The sequence below is a fragment of the Cryptomeria japonica genome, chromosome 5 (genome assembly GCF_030272615.1).
Source record: "Cryptomeria japonica chromosome 5, Sugi_1.0, whole genome shotgun sequence".
Lineage (NCBI taxonomy): Eukaryota > Viridiplantae > Streptophyta > Pinopsida > Cupressales > Cupressaceae > Cryptomeria > Cryptomeria japonica.
In genome coordinates this window covers 287,935,284-287,952,206 of record NC_081409.1, presented here as the reverse complement: position 1 = coordinate 287,952,206, position 16,923 = coordinate 287,935,284, and the positions used below count along the sequence as shown (strand labels likewise).

At 37.9% G+C, this 16,923-nt stretch overlaps 1 protein-coding gene across 13 annotated transcripts in view; it reads right to left on the bottom strand.

The window, feature by feature from the left end:
* LOC131045838 (uncharacterized) overlaps nucleotides 1-16,923 on the bottom strand; it is a 313,161-nt gene that overhangs the window by 152,047 nt on the left and 144,191 nt on the right. The window lies entirely within an intron of this gene.

The following is a 16,923-nucleotide window of genomic DNA, read 5'->3' as shown; positions in this document are numbered from 1 at the left end:
TTAACACTCAAAAGGTTTACACTATAAAATCTCAACTTTTGCGCACTTCATCCTATAACTTCAAAAACCCTAAACAACAATTAGGCATGATCAAGGATCCGAGACTCGGGCATGGGAACTCAAAATTGCCCACTATGCTGCCAAAACCCTAAACTAACCAACGCAGAAAACAGGAAAGAGGGGGTCCCCGTTTGTGATGGGGTGATGTGTAAAAAGGTCATAACAGGACCTAAGTAAACTTAAGTCATGTGAATAAATCCCCCACTAGGAACTAGCGAAAGAACTAGGTACAAGACCTTTACTACGTCCAAAACCTTATTCACGCCAAAACCCCCCCTCCAGTGCATCTTTGGGAATGGATTATTGTGCATAGATGCAAGATTATCATGATGATGGGTCCCAACTAGTAGGCCAATTTAGGTACCCATGTATAATGCAAATGCAATCTCTCACAACAGGAGAAAAGGAGAAAACCGGGTGAAATAAAACTACTTTCCAAAGAAAAAAAAAGAAACAAAAGAAGGATGATGTATGGTGAACTCAACGATACCTCCCAAGGATTACATCCATCATGAAATTACAATCAAGTATTCCCCCCATAGCAAGGAAAGAGAGAGACTACATAGCCATCCCAGAAAAGATGAGTGCTTGAACACAAAACATAGTCCAATGCCTACAAACAACATTTCTTCCTTTGGGAAGAAAATAAACCAAGTACAAAAGCAATGATGCTTCCAATTCTAAATAGGAATTTGTAGGAAGTAGAATCCAAATGTAGGATAATGTCTCTGAAAATTGCTCATGTGTCGCTAAGTCCTTGGATGATGAAGATGCCACAAAACAATCAAGTACATGCCCAATCACACAACAGAAGGTGACAAAAAAGGAACAAATGGATACTAATTTTGAACAAACTCCAAAGACAAAGATGAACGGACAACAATTGTGCCATGACTATCATAAAATAGGGGAGATAAACCGTCAAGTTGGTCTTCCAGATCTGAAATGTGAGACTCCACAAACAACAAAGCGATGTTTAACAAATAAGAATCCAAATCATGAAGACAATCAAAAACCTGTAGAAATGAAAGACTGGTGGTACTCAATGAATCATCAATAAAAGATGAACGTGTGATCTCAATAGGAGGAGTTATAGGAGAAGTCTCTAGATCATCAAGACACTTAAGTTCTGCATCATATTCAAGCTCCTCCCGGGTATTATCATCAAAGGGAAGATTGTTAACATCATGAAGTTGACTGAGGCAATATGAAGCAGGACCATCTAGAAATGGAGGAATATGTGGATCTCCAAAATCTCCCAAATCTTAGTCCAAAATGTGTGCGGGCACCTGATTTCTATGATATGATGATAGGTTTCTCTGAAGATGCTTGCACTGAAACTACAACCAAATAATCCTATGATATGATCATATTTATTACCCCAAATAAAACACTTCCATTGTGCCTTTGGCTTGGGAACGAGTCCATTAAGATGCGGCAAATTATTAAGCCACCTACAATGTTTTAAAATGCCTTTTTTCCAGGACTCATAATTGTCCTTAGTCAAAGGAATTACATAAGGATGAGTTGAATAACCCATTATTACAAGATTCGCAGGTGTGGATTTGCACTGTTTGGTTATGAGCTTTGTGAAGGTTGTGCTCATGTAGAGAAACATATTCCTAGTTGAGATTGTGCTCAAAGGTAATATTATTGGTGATATGTAAACAAAAGATAAATTTGTGAAGCTTGAATATCATTGCATATTTTATGAGTTCATGAAATTGCTATCACTACGGAAAATATTTTATTTTTAATCCCAAATGGTGCCGTACTAATTTGGGATTAATGGTAGTTGTCATACCATATTACCCAAGGCAGCAATTATTTTTCCTAAACGTTGATTGTAATAAATAAGGCTTAAATCCTTAAATCCTTACTAGACCTACCACAGCCCTAGGCATTCAAACAAGGAGACAATGAAGTGTATTGATTCCCTTTTAGGAATCTTTGGTGAATAATAACTAAGGCAGCACTAAAACAAAGGGGAGGCTTCATAAAGGAAGTGCATCAAAATTAGTGGAAGTAGTAAGGGAATCGGTTCCCAAATTCAAACTCTATAGTTACAAAAAGGCTGCCCACGCTAATTACAATTCATTTCTGTTGGAAAGAAAGTAAAACGTGGCTAACAGGGAGGCATAAGCTGAAAGTAATAGCAGTTTGAGATAATTCCTTTGTATACACAGTGGAGCTTGGAATTATATATGTTCGTCAATAAGGCAATACATCAGTGTTGGACCAATAATCTGAGATATATGTATTCAGTTCAGCAGACAAAATAAACATATCAATAGCTACAACACTCATCATCAGTACCAGCACTTAGTTTTCAGTCATGTTCCAACCATTCAGGAATTTGAGTTACATCAGACTTAGCTGCCAACACAAAATAATCTGTCCAAGATTATTGCTCCATGGTTTCTCCCATTGCTGATCACACTTCACAGTAATACGATCCCAACATATTTTATAACAGCTGCGAGATTAGAAATTGATTTATTTCAATCTTGAATACTTGAATATTTGTTATCAGCTTCATGTATGACAACTGTTTGTCAAAATGTCTATTAAGTGTTCCATGACTACAAACTATTTGTTAAAATATCTATGATTGTTGATGTTAGTTGCAGCTATTTTACATTGTAAATCTCAAAAATATTGTTTGATGTGCTATTCAACTAAGTGTTTGATGAAATGTCTGTCTGTCAAAAGTTTATTGAAATTTCATGATAGGGACACTACATGTTGTTTCAAGAGGGTACACATGAGTTTAATGTGTACGTGGTCTAGCATCTAAGTCATAGGGAAAATGAATATTGTGTAACCAAAAGTTATCCTAGGTCTTAGGAATATCAAGGCATCACTTTTCAGTTTTATCAAAGTTTGTGTCAAAATTAATTTTCTAATATTTCCAAAGGGAAGGAAAGTAAGTGATTGGATGTAGGGTTACCTCATATGCTTGAATCAAGAACAAAAACAAATAAAAAATGTCAAATGCTAGGTACAAGAGTATCTAAAACATAATGATACTGTAATAGTTTCCTAATCGAAGCAAGAAAACATTCACAAATTTGCTTGAAAATTGACAAAAAATACACATTAGTATTGACAGTATGAATATCTCAAGCATATTAAGACACAAAATCAATCATTGATAGCATGAAGATTTTGTTAAAGTCACCAATGGACTCAAGCCTCCACGATTACCTACAAAACCAAAAGATGCCTTCCACATGAGAGCAGCAAGAGTAAAATATTGTCTGATTATGGGCACAATGGATCAGACTGATATTGAACTTCCAAATCATAAAATGTATATACGATGCCTTGCTTATAAAGACAGGGTTGATAGGTAGGATTAGACAAAATCATGACAAGTGTCTTAATCCTATGATATAAGACAACTCAAGATAAGTAAGTTTAGGTGACAACTAAGATCATCTAGAAAGATTCATAGGTCTCTAGGTTAACATGAGAACATGTGTGAAAAGGGCCTAACAATGTTTAGTTAGATAATGTACCTTGTTTACACTACAAAGGGGTAAAATGGATAGGAAACACCACTTTGCACACCAACACCCATCCTTAAGTGCAACTTAGAGAGAATGTAAACAAATGCAAATGATGCAAACATGATGATGATTATGGGTGTTGGCTACTACACCATGTTAGTGTTGGTGGATGTTTTATCATCTACCGAACACTTGGAATAAAATACCACAAGGATACTATATTCTCTCCTCAACAAAATCACTACTTGTGCCAAGATTGCAAGAAAGACCACAAGGCAACTCCAAGGTCTATATGTGTGAACAAGCGACTTTAGTGGGATAGCTGCTTGGGCAGTGTATGCTGAAAATCTCAATGGGAACTTGCGCTTATAAACTGGTATCATCCACGAGTTGAACTTACGCAGATTTGACAATTTATGCTCTATGTTTTTTGGATTTTCTGGTTTAAGACTAAAAAAAGGATAAAAAGGATGAGGGTTTAGGGATTCTATGCTATTTCTAAGCTATTCCTATGAATTCAACAGACGGTAAGGATTGGTAAAACTGGTAATGATGCTTTGTTTCGCCACACTCGGACAACTACGCAAAGCGGGTGCAACCTTCTCGGGTTATGCTTAAGATTTTCACACTTAGAAAGAATACCAACAATTGAACAATATCATTCCAAGTAGAAGTTAAACATCTATATTAAAAGCTCGGGCTAGCTTTACAGATTGAAAGGAAATCATCCATCCAACAAAATACGAGCAAGATTTCACCAATCAATACTTATCAAACGTATCATTCATCTAACAACGTTAAAACAAATTATTTAAGCAAATCTAATCTAATTGTTGAAGGGGAATATGCAACCATTTACCAATAAAAAGATTTCAAAACAATACTGATAATGAATATTTTATTACTCAAATAGCTCTATGCAACAATTTTATAAATCTCTCCACAACACAATGAAATGAGAGAATGAGGGTTTATATAGAGTTTTGAAAGAAAAATAAACAGCCGAGATCGATCTAAGATCGACAGCTGAGATCTAAACAACCCAACCCTAGATAGAGTTTCCCAAAATAATATCAAAGATCAATTACAAAAGAGACAAGTGGCGCAAGATGCTATTTTTAAGGATTGTATCCATTTCTTCTCATATTCAATGAACTTGCAAACAATTTGGTCCACTTCCTCCATCGTGACATGTGGCAATAGGTTGACCTTGAATTCCAATCCTTCTAAGTCATCTACTCAAAGAGAAAAGGTGAATTCCCAGTCCAATTGCTGCTTCTAAAAGGCATCTCTGATGGAAAGGAGGTTCGATGTTTTAGCCAGGTTGCTCTTCAAGACCGGTCCTGTGATGGCAAAGAAGATGGCCTGTGTTTTGATCTTCCAATTCTCCAACTACATATCCCTTTCTCGAATGGTTTCTTTCTCAAGTATTTCTACAACTATAAGGAAAACCTTGTCTTGAATGGCCTTTATCTGCTCTTCTATTTTATCAGCATCAATCTTCACCTTTTCCAAAACCTCATTTCGTGCAACCAATGTCCAGTGCCAACTATGGAAATCATAAGCAGCCCCTGCTTCAATTATCTTCTAATCAACCAACTCTTGGAATGAGATTCCTTTGAGTTCTTGAAGGCACAGAATGATTCTTTCCTGGACATCCTAGAAGTCAGCCCACGCTTCCACCATGTTCTCAATCCTAGAAAACAAAGAAGAAGTTTGCTCATATGTTGTAGATATTTCTTCCATGAACTTGGTTGCTTCTTCTTTTGTACTTTCTATCCAATCCCTAGTTTCTCTGGCTGTCACTCCATCTTCCTCAAAACTTTTGACTACCTGTTGCGAATCAAAAAGTGAGAGAACCTTTGGGTTGACTTGATTAAGCGGCTTGGTGGTCAACTGCCGAATATATTCTTTTAGGCGCAAACTTATCTCTTATGCTCATTTTTCTTTTTTGTCTCCTCAACCAGTTTTGCCTTCATGGATGCAACTAAATTGTCTAAGTCCTCCTTTACTTAGTACTTTGTGCTTGGGCCTAAGTCAAAAGTGGTGATCTCAAACTCATGAGGAGCAATGTCTCCCTTTTCTTTGTTCACCTTAGGCACAGCTATATGCACTGTGTGGTTGCGTGTCTCATCTCTCTGGATGGCAAAAAATCTCTTGGTTGGCTTCTTCACAGCAGTTTGCTCTAACCTGGCCAAGAAATCTGCCATGTCATCCTCTTCTTGTTCCTCTACCACTGGTGTGTTCATCTTCAATCTTTCTCTCAGACATTCAAGAACAGTGGGCTACTCAATGCCCTCTACCTCTTGGTCATCCTTTGTTTCTATGTCACATGTGATACCCAAAAGAGCAGAAATCATCCCTTCTTCAAACTCTTTCTCTTCAATATATGTGTCATGCTCTAATTCCCAGATTTTTGTGCCAGAAGGAAATGGTGGTTGTTCCTCTTCCTGATGGACTGATTCTGCATTTTCTTCATGAACTAAAGAAGGAATTTCTATTTCAGCCAATGGTTCATCAATATTTAATATGTATTTCTCATTCCTTGATGTGGCGAAACGAGATGGTTCTATCCTTTGCTTCTTCTAAGCAGGTTCTTCATTCTAAACTGCCTTCCCCTTCCTTTTAGCATTCTCGCTTGGTCTGGCATTTTGTGTTGCTTCTTCATTTGAAGAATATGCTTCTGCTCCTCCCATCAAATTATATGTCAAAGTTATATTCTTCTGCTTCAGCCTGTGCACTACTGATTAACCCACCACCTGGTATATTTCATGACTGGCCGCATTAGGGTGGTTAAGTCTACATGATCTGGCTCTGACCACTTGACAGAAGGAAGAGGTGCATGCTCATCAAAACCAAGTTGAGTATGCTCTCCATTATCTTCTACCTGATCTCGTACAAGAAAAAGTTGAGTTTCTTAGATTAAATTTACAAATAGCCTGGAATATAACCTTTTCCTGATTTCATACTCATCAGCAACAATTGCCCAGAAATCTTCTATATCTACTTTATGTTTGAATCTTTCCTCCTTTGCTGATCTAATGTTATTGTGAGGATCATAATTGGTTCTGGATTGGTAGAAGGTAAAAGGATACCACTACATCTCAAGCCTAGCACTCTTAGCTACCTACGCAGTTGAACAAGATTCTTCCATATTTCCAATGAAGAATGGAAAAGATATGGCTGCCTTCTACCTTACTCTTTTGAAACTTTGATATGTTTCCAACTGGACCATCCTATTGGTTGGGTAGATTGGCAATTGGTAAGGATGGCTAGTGAAACCTTAGATTCTGATATAAGTGAACTTCGAAAACTGGATAAACCAAGATCCATATCAGTTGATCAAACTTTTAGATTCATGAGAAAGTTTGTTATGAGTATCTCATTGCAATGTTCTTGTTATGTACATCAGGAATGCGTCATGGGCTCGGTAACTTTTCTCATTAAGCTGCAGCTGAGGATAACAATCATATGATCGGAATTCATTGTCACCACCTCCTGCTATGCCTTTGAAACTCAATCCGAAATATTTGTAAGTTGCGGCCAGCAGATAAATTATGTAAGAATTTATATGGAATGTCTTTGTCCTTTCCAAGTTTATCAACTGTTCATGAAGGTTATCGCTGATTATGCGGGACAAGTTGAATAACTTGGCTCTTGAAGTGATTTCATACATGAAATAATGCATCCATGTCTCAAAAGGATGACCCTTGGGGCTGCCCATTACTCTATTCAACAGTAGGATGATATCACCATACTCTTCCTTGAAGAATGGACGCAACAAATACTTCGGCACTTTTCCTTGAGGTCTTTTCTTCTCAAGCCAAGACTTGTTTACATTCGCAGCACAAAGTTCAGACTGACTATCATAGACCCTTTGGGCCTGCTCCTTAGTCTTATAGGTGGTTTTACTGTGCTTTGGTATACCAAATGTCTCCTGGATTGACAATTCTGAAAGATTAGTCAGGACACTTCCATCTGGTGCAATGATTTCTCTAGATTGTGCTTTACAGTGCAAGGCACATTCGACAATCAGCTCGACACACTCTTTGGCTGGTGGGAATCCAACTGCCTCGACAATTCCATTTTGCATCATCCTGCCAGCAATAGGTGTAGGAACGTGTCCATCATTTCCATACATTCTTTTCTTAAATTCTTCCATATCAACATGCTTGAGATCTGTGTCAGTGATATTCCTCCACTTGGACTTGAGTTTGGACTTCAATTGCACTTTCTTGCTGGCGAAATTCATTGCTATCTGCAAAACACCACCTAGGTGTTGTTCTTCAAAAGGCTCTGGTATTTTGCATCCATTGTATATTCCCGCTCTAGAATCCCTTTGGCCTCTGCAAATGTCTAAGGCTCATAAATACTATGAATGTTGGCCATAAGAGCAAAGTTAACTATATTTTGCTGCTTGCCCTTATTTCAGGAAGATCTACCCTCAATGAGCTCATCAAGATGAAGATCACTGATGGTCTTAGCCCACCACTTAGGCCGAAGAGTAGAGGTGCCAACATCAGATGCTGGAGGAGTAACTACAACTAGAAGTGGAAGAGGATCTGGAACAGGTGGAAGAATAGCATCATCCGAAGGAAATTCAAGTAGTGCATCATCAAATACAGAATTTGCATCATCCCTCCCATCACGTGAACCAAATGGAAGACGAACACCCAAATCAGAAGCCTTCAAAAGCGGATCCTCAAAATTCTACTCAGACAAGGAAAGCTGAAATGGCCCTCGATCTTCATCAAAGACAACATCATGACTGAAGATGAGACAATCAATGTCTACATCAATCGGACGGTAAGCCTTGTGGTTGTCACTGTACCCTGTAAACATAAGCTTTTGACTCTTGGAATCCAACTTAGAGCGCTTGGCATCTAGAATCCAAACATATGCGAGAGAGCCAAAAACTTTCAAATGGCTGATCCTGGGTTTGCGACCAGTCCAGGCTTCCTCAGGAGTCTCCCCCTTAACAGCATGAGTGGGAGACCTATTAAGGAGATAGACTGCAGTAAACACTACTTCTGCCCAATACATCTTATGAACATTTTTGTGTTCCAACATAGACCTAGCCATTTCTGTAAAAGTGCGGTTGTGGCGTTCTACAACGTCATTTAGCTGAGGGGTGTATGGTGTGGTTAACTGACGTTTTATGCCATGTGTATCACAAAAAGTGGAGAAAGCAGAAGAACAAAACTCCCCCATATTATCAGACCTAAGAGTAATAATAGAACCAGACTCTTTCTCTACCAAGGCCTTAAATTTCTGAAATACAAGAAAAACATCTCATTTTTCTCTAAGAAAGTACACCAACATCTTACGACTGTAATCATCAACAAAAAGTAACAAATACCTGCACTGGGTAACAGAAGGAGTATTCATTGGGCCACATACATCAACGTGGACCAACTGTAGTACCTTAGATGCTCGCCATGAGTCACCATCCTTGAACAGTAACTTGTGTTGCTTCCCAGCCTGACAAGCTTCACAAACTTGTTGATTCTAAGTTTGAATTTCAGGTATGCCATGTACTAAATCTTCCTGAACAAGCTAAGCAAGGTAATGAATGTTCAACTTCAGGTGACCATATCGTTGATGCCATAGTCTAGTGATAGAGGAGGATTTTGTTGCGAAGGCATGCTCAAGAGAATCACATGTACCCACAAGTCTGTAAAGACCATGATCCTCAATACCAACATATACAATAGTGCGTGTCGCACGATCAACAATCGAACACTTATGTGCACTGAAGATGACATCAAGCTGCGGAGAATACTGCATAATTTGACTCACAAAGAGAAGGTTTAGTTCCATGCCAAGAACATAGTATACATTGAGGAATATGAGATTCCTCCCACCAAACTGTATTTGAACGTTGCCCTTGCCGACAACGAGATACTCTTCACCTCCTCCAAATATGACTAAATTAGTATAGGGAGAGAATTTTGTAAAACAATCATGCATGTGAGCGAAATGTCGAGAAGCATCAAAATCAATATACCAAGCAGAAGATTTCACGTGGTATGCAGGTCTTTTAGCTATGAAGGCGTAAAAGGCAGACTCTTTCTGCTCTGTGTCCTCAACGACATTTGCTTTAGGCTGAGACCCTCCCTACTTCTGTTGTTCGAAAGCTAAGCAATTGCAACAATCCTTAATCATATGACCATCTTTGTGACAATAATTGCATTGAACCTTCTTTTTCTTTGAACCAACCTGTGAGTCACTAGAGCCCTTCTCCTAAGATGACTGAGATGACTAAGCTTTTCCTTTATCTTTGTGAAAAGATTTGGCTACAAAAGCTTGTTCTAAGGAGGATGAAATGGCACTGCTACCAAACTGATGTTTCCACCGATCCTACTACAGAAGTTTGGTGCACAACTCTGGAAGTTTCAAATCAGCATTCGTAGACGTAATGTTGAGTCTCTATGAAGTGCTCATAGGATTTTGGTAGACTCTTCAAGGTTATGACTACCATATCCTCTTCCTCCATTTTTCGATGAATAGCTTCGAACTGATCTCGAATGTCCTTAATCTTCGTGAGATGCTCCTATAAGGGCATACATTCATCCATCATGATAGACAACAACTGGTTCTTCAAAAAGAATGCTCGGCTTTTGCCGGATGTCTCATGCGACTCCTTAAGATGTTTCCTAAATTCTAAGGCTGATTTGCCAAAAGGAATCTAAGGTAACTGGTCATCTATAACAGAGAGCTTAAGAAGCATGACAGCTTCTCGATTGCGATCATCAAATTTGTCCTAATCGCATCTGGCTGCAGAAGGACAAGATTCTTTTCCCAAAACCAAATCATCAAGGCGGTGATATTCGAAAATAGTTAGCAAGCGCTGCTTCCAGGTGTTATAATTCTTGCCATTAAATCGTTGACTGCCTTCCAACATCAAGTTGGTCAATGAAACCATCTTGCATGTTTCCCAATGCACGAAAAACGAGAAAATCTGAAAAGGCGTGAATCTGAAACAGAGGCAAAATCAGGTACAGACTTTGAAAAAGACGAAATATGCCTGGCACGGATTTCAAGAAAATTTTCCGACTGACTCAGAAAAATATGATGACAACCCAAATTAGCTTTCCAAAACCCCACAAGGAATCTGAAATCAAAATGCAAATCCAACAACTCAAACATTGAGGCACGGAAAATAATGCACCCAGAAAGTTGAGGGTTCAAAAACTCCACCACGAATATGAAGTCAAAATCTGAATCCGACAAAAAAATGACAGGATTTCGAAGAAACCCTAGGTCGCCGAAAAATTTCCAGGTTTGATGAAAAAACGGAGCGTTGACAAACCCTAGGTCGCCGAACACAGAAGTCGTGCAGAGAACGCGTGCTGAGAGCAGAAGAAGTGACGAAATCCGTTGCCGTTTTTTTTTGTTTTTTGTTATTTTAATTTCGCCAAAAAATTTCGTCGAGAAAACGAGGCAACGCGGAAATAAAAATCACGGGTAGCAGAAGAAAAAACGAATTGTGCAAGAGCAAAAATACCGACACATAGAAATCACAGGCTAGAAAAAACAAGGACGGCACAGAGGTAGAGCCAAACACAAGAGATTGCACAAGATCCAAAGCAGAAGGCGCCGCAAAAAAAATCCAACGAAAAAACACGAAATCGCGTCACAGGGAATAGTAGGAAAATGGTGCTAAAGCCAAACTCGATGGCACAGATCAAGCACGAAAAAAATCCACGCAAAGCACAGCCCAAAGTGAATGTAGACTATGTACTCCCAAAAAAATTCGAATTCCTTGAAAAAAAAAATTCCAAAAAATTTTGAAGAAAAATTTTGGCAAAAAATGTTTTAATGCCTTTGCTCTGATACTATATTACGGTAACGTAATTGGTAAAAAATTAGTTGTATTAACAATGAGCAACAGTGCTCAATAAATAAATTATAAGGTTTTAAAAAATAGAAAGTTTCTACCAAGAAACTAAAAATACAATATATTACATGATTGAGCATTAATAATTAACACAGGAAAATATAATATTAATATTTTTGGACTGACATCCTTTGGTGAATATGTTATCTTTTTAAACCCTAAGTAAGAGTTTGGTTAGTTTATTCCATCTTTATTGACTGCAAATAGAAATTCAGCTTAGGGTTTAGACATTATTCCTCACACCTTGGACAGTCACAAGTTTTCTTGCTTTGAGCAGATTTACGAGCAAGATCAGACCATTTGATCTTGCTTATTTGGCATACTTCTCCTTGTGTCACGTTTGATTGTCCATCTTTAGGCGAACTTAGGTGAGGTTATGTCATTTTTTTATGGAAGAGGTTCCTTGTTTGAATGTCTTCCTCTTGACAAGACGGAACTTACAAGGTTTATATCAAATTTGAACAATCTTTCTCTTCCAAGGCGGGTTTTGAGATGATTAGGAACTTACGGTATTTAGCGAACCCTTAGTCTGTTATCTTCGACCTCACTGATCATGATTGCAACAGTTGGACAATTTTGTTTGGCTTCTAAATCCTTAGATATGCGAATTTAGATTACTTCCTTCTTGGCAGGGCAGGGTTTACACAAAAGTTCGCTTTATACTTGGAAGATCATCAAAAGTCTGTCAAAGATGATCTTGGATAAGTCTTGGATATGCATCTTTCTCCAAATTTGTCTTGCTTTCTTATCACGGGTGGATTAAATAGTCTTCTAGACAGGGTGAAGTGCAGATTTAAGAAGACTATATGCAGATTTGATTAATCTTTCTCTCTCCCAAGGTGAATTCAAGAATGATCAATGATGAATTCAGAATATTATCAGCAAACCTTCAGTCTGACGTTAATGGCGGACTTGTTGAACCTCTTGATTGTCTCCTTCAAACCCTTCGATTTGCTTTATATGGCAAATCCTTCTGAAAATTTGATAATCTAATCAAACTTTGGAGCTGCTTCCTAGGTGATTTTTAGGAAGGATTCGAATTTCTTTCCTCCAAACCCTTGAATTTGCTTTATTTCTTCAAGGAGAACCTGATAATATGATCAGATTATGGCATGAATCTGATAACCTTTTATGTTTTTGAGCTACTTACTCTGATCACCTTTAGCGATTTTTGGAAATAGACTTTAGCTCTTCGAATTTGGCAAGGAGAAGTGTTGGTAAAACCTTGTCTTTATAGCTTCTTGAGTGGCTTCTACAAGCTTTATTCTTTCTTCTAGAAGTTCGAACCTCTTGCTTGGCACATAAGGAAGTGATTTTAAGAACGATTTATTGCTTTATTTCACCTTTAAGGAGTTCGAACTCCTTTGCTTTCTTCTAGACGGGAGTTTGGAAGATGATTGCCAACAATTAGAAAGTTATAATGCTTTATACTTCTTCTAAGAAATTTGAACTTCGTCCTTGGAAGCTTCCATTTATTTGTTTTATTCTCCTTTCTAGAATTCGAACTTGACTAAGATCCTTGATGTGTCACATGTTTTATTGCTTTAATTACCTTTGGACGCCAAGTCATCACACTTGCCATTTTCAACCCTTTTGAAATGCCATGTCATCATTTCATTGCCATGTTGGAATGCCTCTTTGCTTAAGCAAACTTGAAGTGTTCATGGTCAAGTCGGACTTTGAATAAGCTTGGGCATGTCTCTCTTTATTTGCTTTTATCCTGCTTCTCATGGCGGACTTTGAAGGATGTTGGACAACTCTTTCCTAGGCGAACTTTGGAGTTCCTTGGACATATGCACACTTTTATTTGTGCCACACACTTTATACTTTCTTCTCCCTAGGCGGTCTTTGATAGTTCTCATGGTCAAGGCGGACTTGAACGTTCCCTTGCCATATCTTCTAAGCAAACTTTATCTTCCTTGTGCCATTCTTCATCAAGGCGGACTTTGTCCTTCCTAGGACAAGGCGGACTTTAGAGGGTGTTGGACATGATGAAAGTTGCATACACTTAGCCATTTTCATGCCTTGGCTTCTTATTTGTTTGACCTTGAATAGGAGTTTGTTAACTTTAGCCATGAGTTAGTTGACCCTTGCTAGGAGTTTAGCATTTGTAGGACAATTTTACTTAGACAACTCTTCTATGCCTTGGAAGACATTGACTTTGCTAAGACATCTTCCATGCTTGACATCCTTGGACGATTTTGACTAATCATCTACCATTTCACTTGCCTAACCTTGAGCCTTGTCGAACTTATCGGCCATTTTTACTTCTTCAACTTGGGCGAAATTTTCAATGTGCCATTTCCAATTCCTTCCTTTTGACTTGATCAACAGTATTCAAGCCATGTTCATATTTTGCTGGTTCATCTGGAACAGAAACCCTAATTAGGATGCCCACTCTGCTTTTTGCACTTGAAAACCTCATTTTTGAAATCTGAGAACATGGGTACTGATAATATGGCTGATCTTCTGGAATAAAACCCTAATTAGGGTTTGCATTTTTCTTTTTACCCTTAAAGACATAATTTTCAAAATCTGAGAACATGGGTAGGAATAATTTGGCATGAGGATTGAAACCCTAATATCATAAAAAAGCAAAAAAAATTAAACTCTCTTTTTACGCTTAGACGCAAAATCTTTCAAATTTGAAGACATGGGCAGGATCAAAATGTCCTAAACAACAAAATCGTAATCTCAGAAAAAAGCAAAAATTTTGAAGCCTTGCTTTTTATATCTAGAGGCAAGATTTTCAAATTCCGACAAAATGGGGAGTAATAGAATGATTCGAGGAACAAAACCCATATGTCACTTTCAAAAAAGCAGAAAAAGAAAAAATTTCTAAAAATAGCAAGTTGACAGAAATGACTCAAAGCAATTGCGATCCTCATCCTTCGAACCTTCTGTGCACTTTGGCGGGATTCAAATTTAATTCTGAGCATAAATTCTCAAAATGGCCCGGAATGAAGTCAAAACTCTAACTCTCAAACCTCTCAAAATGAAGATTTATGAATATGCAGAACTAAGACAAAACCCTTAAAAAACAAAAACAAGGGGTCCCTATCTGCAATGGGGCGATGTGTGAATTAGGTCACAACAGTTAGGTACCCATTTACAAATGCAATCTCTCAAAAATGGAGAAAAGGAGAAAAACACCTCTACAAAACAAAGAAAAGATACACACAAGTTTATACAAGTGATGAAAGAGTGATGAATGGACTCAATGTGTGACCCCCCAACAATTACATCCATCACAAATATACAATCAGTGGTCCCTCCATAGGAAAGAAAGAGAGAGATTATGTATCCAACCCACAATGTGTAATGTCCTACAAAATAATGAATGTTTGAAGACTTAACATGATCCAATGTCTACAAACAACATTTCTCCCTTTCGTTAGAAGACAGACCAAGATCAAATGCAAAAATGCTTCGCATTCAAAATAGCAATTAGTACGAGGAAGAACTCAATGTACAAAGATTGTCTCTAAAATCTGCTCATGTGTCACCATGCCCATGGTAGATGATGATGTCACAATCAAATCAGATACACGCCCAATCAAAGAAGGTGACAAACCAGGACCAAGTGGTAACTAATGTTGAACAAGATCCAAAAACAAAGAAGATGTGACAGCAGTCGTGCCATGACTGTCATCCAAGAGGAAAGCTAACCCCTCAAATTTCTCCTCCAAATCTGAAATGTGCAACTCCACAAATAAGTCTGAAATACTTGTCAAATAATCATCCCACAAAGATGTATCTGAAAGACTATAACTTAACCACTACAAAGAATTATTGGAAGCCTTCCATGAAGCAACAGAATATGGATGCGTGATCTTAAATTGGAGAAGAGGGAGCTACAAAAGAGGTCTCTTGATCATCAAGGTGCTCAAGTTTTGCGTCATATTCAAGCTCCTCTAATATATCACCATCAAAGGGAAGATTATCAACATCATCAAGTGTATTTGAGCAATATGATACATGATCATCTATGTACGGAAGATTATGTATATCTCCATAGGTCTGCCAAATTTTGGTGCAAACCATGTGTGGGCACCTAATTCCTGAGATATGATTGTAGGTCTCTTAGAAGATGCTTGTACCAATCAATCCTATGATATGATCAGTTCAATTACCTCAAACTGATCTCTTCCATTTTGTCTCTAACTCAAGAAAGAGTGCACAAAGATGAGGAAAAAGATTGAGCCACCTGCAATGTGTCAGGGTCATAGTTCCCAAACTCGCCGCGAGTCGTGCGAGTTATCCGAGTCACCGAGCCGAGTCGACCTCACTGAGTTTTTATGACTCGGCCCGAGTCAAGGAATATGATATATAATTTCATATATATATATAATTGTAAAAGTATATAATTTCAAGATTTTGCCGAGTCATTGCCGAGTTGTAGCCGAGTCATGAGTCAAGTTGGCCTTGCCGAGTTCAAGCCAAGTCCAAGTTTGCGAACTTTGGTGAGGATGCTGCTTGCCGAGGGTCATGATTGTCCTTAGTCAAAATACGAACATGTGTGAAAAGGGCCTAACTGATGTTGAGTTAGATGGTGTACCTTGTTCACGCTGCAAAGAGGTAAAATGGATAGGAAACACCCCTGTTCACACCAACAGATTTGCTAACCTTAAAGCCAAAAAATCTTATGTTCAGGATGAGGTCATCTATGCCTCAAAAACCATTGTAGGGGACAGAGATCAAGTAGATTGAGGAGTTTACGACGATCTATAAAGAATTATTGCTGAACAAAGATGATCTTCATCCCCCATAACTTGGATTTTTCGATGTTTGGTGTATATTTATGACCACTAAACGGTTCCTATTAGCAGCAGTCACGTTTCTCTTGATGATATCAGCAATGAGGAGAAATTTGAAGCATTTTCTAGAAAAATCGTATTCATTGGCAGCACCCAGTTTCGTTTGAGAAATTTCCAATATATTATGCAGTTTTTAATTTGCCAAGTCTAGATCATATGATTTTGTTGCAAAGCCTAAGTAGATTCCAAAATCTGATGAATAATTTATTTTAATATTCAAAAGAGTGGCTATCTATTCTATATGTTATAGATTAAAAGGTCCAAAAGAAGCCAGTTGAAGGCTGCACTAGAGAACTGAGACAAAAAAATGGAAATTAGAAAAACTCAGAACCTGGAAATACGTAACTAGGAATTATAATCTAAAATACTCTTATCAAACCTTGGAGGAACACCAAAATAATTGTTCCAAATATCTTAGATTGGACAGATGACATTTCATATACAGTGCCTTGAAAATTTTGGAGCTTGGTCATTAGCTTTCTTCGTTGGCAATTGTTTGTTATTTCTAAACTGCCCAGGGATTTCCATCCAAACATAAATAGCCATGCAAACCGCCAGGTTGACTGTAGTGGAGTCTACTTACTCTGGTAAAGAGTATTTTCTAGTATAATATACAACTTCAGTCTTATGATAT